We start from the raw sequence: 6,529 nt of genomic DNA, 5'->3' as shown, positions 1-6,529 counted from the left end.
AAGTTTTTCAAATTTACATCAAAGATTCATTTTTGGAAAACGATTTATAAAGTCTAATTATCAAATTAGAAATGAAGTCAAAGTGCATTGCTCTTTATTGCAATTTAACCCTAAAAAGAATGCATTGTACTATATATCCAAAATAACATTTCATATAGTTTACCTGAAAATTTCATGATGCAATAGAAACTCAGCTTATATTTTCTTCCCATCAAATGATATCAAGTGAGAGGTATTCAGTTACTATATATCCCCAACATGATTAACTAAAAAGTACTTCATATTTAGAAAAAAGAAAAGTTTGTGTGCAAAATATTCACCCTTGAGGAACTCCTGTAAAAACTTCCAATCTGGTCAAAATTGGAGAGAGAGAAACATGAAGAGTACCAATAAAGCAAGGATGTTCCAAACGTAAGATAACTCCATGAAGATAAAAAAATGGAATTTAAGTAATATCATGCTTCATTGATATGCAGTTCATACATATGAAAACCTTAACTCATAGCAAAAAACGCAAAATCCCAGATTAGTTTCACTTGGGCATTTCCACAAACAGTTAGCATGCATTGTCTATGCATTAGAAACAAATGAGAACAAATAAGAAAGGGAATTGAGAAATATCTTGAAACACAGAATCAAGATTTAAAACTGATACTAAATTTTCCATATGATGGTAAGCCATCTTTGATTTCTGGATAAAGGTAGAGGGGAACGAAGGTTATTACAGAGCAACATGCCTGACGTTAAATGGGAATTTGCTCTACTTTGGTAATTGGTAGCATGGATGTTAGCTACAACTCCAGGACACTATATGTTAAAATCGATAGTTATAGACAATGTGTGAAATCTGGGCTTGTTCTCTTTATATAAATATGTTTTTTTTTTGCAGATGGGAACCTCATTTCCACCACATCAGGTATGTTTTGTGGCAAATTTGTAGTGAATAAATTACAATGTATCTATTTTTTTCTTACTTTTCAGGTGGAAGGATGACCATACATCAAATTGAGGTCGAGTTTGTGTTAGAACTGAAACAACTCCTGATTCTATATTTACGTGTAGATATGTTTCTTGGGCTTGATAAATATATGAGCAGTGCAATAGTGTGTGCAAAAACTGTCAAGAAGGTATGACAGTCTCTGATTTATTTTATTTCTAGTTGTTCCAATTTATTTTTAACAAATGATTTTTCTATTGTAGAAAAGTTTCAAGATCTGATAACAATGGCAGAATTCGAAAAACCATATTTACATGAAGGATAAAGTAGCCAATGTATGTGCCATTGGATCCGTTCTTTCCTTATTTTTTGTATGTTTTTTTTTATTTATTATTTGTGATTTTGAGTCCTATAAAACTGGTTTGCAAATTCTGTCCACCAGGTGCTCGATGTAATGCCGAGGCCTCAAATTTGAAATTTTCCATCATTTGTTGATGGTAAATCCAAGTGGTGCTTCCTTTATGATTACTTTCTAAAAGAACATTTAACAGATCTTTATGTGGTTGAAAATTGTAATCCAGTCATATTGCCCTTCTATGTCCAAGGTAGGAGGATCTTATTCTTAAGGCCCATTTGATTCTCTGTAGTATCTAATTTTCTTTTCTTTCTCAGGTCATGATAATAAGCATATCCATAGATGTGAAAAGAAAAAGAAGGAATGATAATAAGTTTTGTCATTTGTTGTTGCAGGTGGTGTAACCCCAATTCCAGCTAATGGGGCCATTTCACCTACACCAAGCCTGTTATTTCTATATCAACAAATGATAAGCTGATAAATTGCTTTTCCCTTTACTGCATCTAAATTATTGGAAATAGGAGTAGACACATCCACACTTGACACAGTATTTAATCTTTTGGTTCTTTTGAGGTGATCCTGCTTTCATGTATACCTCATTTATTCTGTCCCATCTTATTAATCTATTTAGTCCTCACTAGAAAATACCCGGTCCACGAAACCTTTTATAAAACAAAAGAAAAGCTGCAATTAGGTTGAGAAAGACTTGCCTCAAAAGGGCTGATTCAATACCAGTAATATAATGACATGGGCAGATTTACTCCCCTGCACCTTGTGCACCAAGGCAAAGAAACAGATGAACTTGAAACAAAGATGAAGAGGGAAGAACAGGGGACAATAAACAGGAAACAGAGGATAATATACTTGGAGCCTAAGTACTAATTGCTGAAAAAAACTTGGTTCTTAATTAAATACAAAGAAATGTCATACCCTATTCATACTAAGTCTAAAGGTGTCCTGCTCATACACAAAAACTGGAAGAAAAAAGTATTAAATAAATAAACTTCCGAAAATACCCCTGGATCTTATTTTCTGAATTAATCCAACAGTTAATACAAACGCTCATGATCTGCAAGTTCATCAATATTCGATGTTAAGGAGCAATAACTAATCCCATTGGCCATTACTTTACCTATTAAATTTGGAAATGGAAAAATATTTTAGAATTAACTGTGTACCTTTATAAAATTATTTGATATTTTATATGAAATTATCCTATAATATAAAAGGGTATAATAAACAATATTAAAACGTTCTAGCAAGTAGTCTCCTGAGTCTAGTTGAAAAGCGGACAGATCACCACCAAGAATATGTTTCCACGACTTGTAATAACTCAAAGGATCTTCTTTATTCTCCTTATCAGTTTTATTATACACTGTACTTATTGCACACTCTCTTACCATTGCTCCATAATTTCTCAAAGGATCTTCTAATATTGTAACACAAATTTCATCACCATTTTTAATCTCATTCTCCCCAAACATCCAATGACTTAACCATACTACATCTTCATCTGTTTCTGGTAAAGTAAATATATGACCATAATATATCCAGGTGTGATTTGTTGTCACGTTCTCTACTTTAATTTTTAACCAACTTAACTTTCCTGTGTGTGTGAATGTATGCACAAAGCATATATTTATTCCTTGTATGGTTTTATTCATTGAAGATGATGGCATGGCTATTGATATTGATATTGATGACCCCTTGCTTTTATGAATATGAGGTAACCAATCTGGAACTGCTTTCCCAGGAAAACATGTGCTAAATATTCCAAATTCGGAAAACATCTGCAAATAAAACATTACATTATATGAATTTTATGCATATTAGTGTGTGTATGTGTGTGTGTGTGTTCGTGAGATCCATAGAAACAAAGCAGAAGTAAGAGAATACCTGGACTGGGAGTTTATTTGAAAAAGACAATTTATATGCATCCCATATCTGCATCTTCTGATCTTTCACATGTTGTAAATTTGTCCACCCCAAGCTACATAATATCTGCTCATCAATTTGTGCTATAGCTTGAAATTTTATTATGCCTTCAATTTCGGTCAATGACTCTCAACCCTTGTAATATACAGCTGGTGGGGTCGACATTTCTTGAGGGAATGTTATCTTAATAAGTGAAAAACACTTTTCAGTAGACAAATATTTGATTGTAGGTGGAGGGCACAATACTGACTTCAACATCCAACAATCACCAACATTGAGTACCTCAAGCCTGCTAAGGCTTCTCACACAATCCGGCAGGGAATCAATTGGATTCTTACTTAGATATAATTCCTTCAGCATTGACATGCTACTGAAGTCCTTTGGAAAGGATTCGTTAGATAAATTATTGCCTACAAGCGACAAGGTTACTAGTGAAGGTAGCAAAAATGATTTTGGAGTTTTCGGTAAAAATTCTCCAACAGAAGAGGAAGATGCATATGACTCCATATCCTTCATCCGCATTAGAAATTCACTAGCACCTAAGCAACCGTCTAATGATAAGCTTCTAACATTCTTTAACTTGCTAATGCCAATTGGAACATTATTAAGCTTACTGCATTGGCTCAAGTCAATAATAACAAGGCAATCACATCCGCCAATTGACTCACACACATGAACCAAGCTTTCAGAGCTTTTAAGAATCAACCTCTCGAGTGCAGGTAGCCCAGAGAAGCCTTCAACTCTAACAAGCTTGCAATAACTCATATTAAGAATCTTCAATGACCCAAGAACCTGTTCCATTGGATATCCTCTAATCAAGATTATTATAACGAAGATATTAGTAGTCTAAAAATTGAAGTAAAAGCTTTAATTTCATACCTTAGGTTTCTTCCAGAGCTGTAGAGACATGTCAAGAGCAACCAAATTTTCCATTGGTAAATCCGAAGGTATGACATTTGAATGGAATCCATGCATGGACAACCACCTTAAACCTTTTGGAAAATTCTTGTAAGATCCGTCCATTTTTACATTGTTGAGTTGGAGCAGCTTTAGCTTATCCATCTTTCTTAATGCATCTGCTCTTAATTCGACTTTTTTGCAACGAGAAGACGAAAGCATTAGTAGAAGTCGAGCAAAAAACGAAAAAACTCTTAAAAAGAACTCATAGACAATCTGGATTGGTTGAGCAGCTCCAAAACTCTTGTTCAGAGATCATCATTTTGGAAGTTATGCTGTGTCACATTACTTATTGATCTACATAATGTCTCTTCCCTCAATAAATTCATGTCAAGGATAAAGACCTTGAGTTCTTTGGGTACCCTATATGTCAAAAAGAAAATTACAACAAACATTAAGTGTTATATAGATGATAGAGCTAACAAATACTCATGATGACTATGTTGTGTTTACCTTGTCTTTTTTCAACAAATTGAGGGACTCCTCATGTTTCCATACTCGACTACGCTTCCATGGCTTATCAGGTGATTCTTTGCGTACTAAATCTCTCCCCATATCTTGAAGCAACTGATGCATTGTAAACTCATTATAATCTCCAATTGTGAGAAGACATCTATCGATGAGCTTTTTAATCCCATATGATGTTTGAAACCCGCATTCCTTTAATATTGTTTCTGTAAATTCTCTTTCTTTTCCAACAAAAAAGCAAGCAATGTGCTTGAAAAGTTCTTTACAGTCCCCTGATAAAGAACCAAAGCTAATTTGCAGAACATCTTGTAACAGCCCGAATTCAGGTATTCTTCTATTTTGGATTTACATGTTAATTTAGGGTTTGCACGGAAGGCAAGTACGCTGGGCGTACAATGTGTACGCTACGCGTACTCGCGTGGATCATTTTGGACGCGTTTTCCCTCAGGTACGCGGGGCGTACCCAAGGTTACGCCCGGCGTAACTCATTCAGACCCAAACCCTAATTTCCTTTGATGGGGCTATAAAAGGAATGTGTGGCTGGACTTTTCAGCCACCATCCCTCAGAGTGAAACCCTAAATAGTGTGTGCCATCGTCATTAAGCCTTTGTGTGTGCATTCTAAGTTTGTTGGTGTTATTCCAAGGTTGCAAAGGAGAAGAGGAACTTATTGGAGAGGCTAGAAGTGGTGCTCAAGAGTAGATCTGAACTTTGCAAGGGTTAAAGCTTCATTTTCAGGTAAAAAGTTCGGATTTTGCCATTTGGTTTATGTTATGTGCTTAAGGTATCATTTTCTAGGGTTTAAGTCCCCAAAGGTGGAGACTTTTGTGCAAATGGCCTCCATAAGCCTAGATACTTCATATTTCTGATCTATTGGAGTTGTAGACTCATAAAAATGGCATCTTGGTCGTGGGTATTGCACCATGCATGAGATCTAGGTCCATGAGTTTGAATAAAAGGTTGTTGTGTGATGATGGAGCCTTTACAGCCATGCCAAGGCTTAAAGGTCTCGACTTTATGGATGTAGACACACTGAAAGATTCGGATCTAGAAGTTGTAGTATTGGCTTAACCGATTAAGACCAGAAATGGAGGGTGGTTGAATCTAGCAGTTACGCAGGGCGTAACTCCCAGTACGCGCCGCGTACTGGGTAGAGACCCCGACCCAGGGGGGGAGGTTGGCGATGTACGCCCCGCGTACATCTATCAGTAACCCCGCGTACTATAATGTTGACTTTTAGGGTTTTGGTCAATTTGAGGACTTTAGGTCAAGGAAGGGTAAAATGGTCTTTTACCCTTTCAGGAATGATGATAAGGGGTAAGTTTTAGTGGTGGAAGTCTTTGTGTATTAAATGATATATTTATGTATAGGCGAGGTTGAACCGTCATTTGGATTCGGTGATAGCAAGACACGAGATCTTAGACTTTCCACGAGGTGAGTCTTCTCACTATACTGTACCCTGAAGGGTTTGACTGTGTGACCGGAATGTCGAATATGATATGAGATATATGCCTTATGTGTGATAAGTTATTCGTTATATGTGCCATGTATGATATGCTTGATTTGGGCCGGAAGGCAACATGTTATGGGCCGGAAGGCGTGGTTATATGGACCGTAAGGTTGACGTGGGTAGGACCAGAAGGTTTACCCAGTCGGGACAGAAGTCCCCTGAGACACATGGACCGGAAGGTCGAGGCCTGGAAAGGCGTACGTGCGTAGGTTGTATTTTGGGGAACTCACTAAGCATTTATGCTTATAGCTGTTGTGTTATGTGTTTTAGGTACTAGCGAGGACCGTGGGAAGGCACCGGTGTGATCGTACACACACTCGGGGAAACTATTTTGTGATCTTTTGTTATGTAATCGGTCGTGACGAATT

At 36.6% G+C, this 6,529-nt stretch overlaps 1 long non-coding RNA gene across 1 annotated transcript; it reads left to right on the top strand.

The window, feature by feature from the left end:
- The first annotated feature begins 504 nt into the window (after positions 1-504).
- Positions 505-1,897, top strand: LOC145013177 (uncharacterized). Its single transcript, XR_013664866.1, has 4 exons — positions 505-1,127; positions 1,201-1,272; positions 1,380-1,542; positions 1,688-1,897. It is a non-coding gene; the product is annotated as an uncharacterized LOC145013177 (long non-coding RNA).
- The last annotated feature ends 4,632 nt before the right edge of the window (positions 1,898-6,529 follow it).

Source organism: Lactuca saligna, chromosome 8 (assembly GCF_052625555.1).
Source record: "Lactuca saligna cultivar CGN05327 chromosome 8, ASM5262555v1, whole genome shotgun sequence".
Classification (NCBI taxonomy): Eukaryota; Viridiplantae; Streptophyta; class Magnoliopsida; order Asterales; family Asteraceae; genus Lactuca; species Lactuca saligna.
The sequence above is the reverse complement of the archived record's forward strand: the minus strand, read 5'-3'. Positions and strand labels throughout refer to the sequence as shown.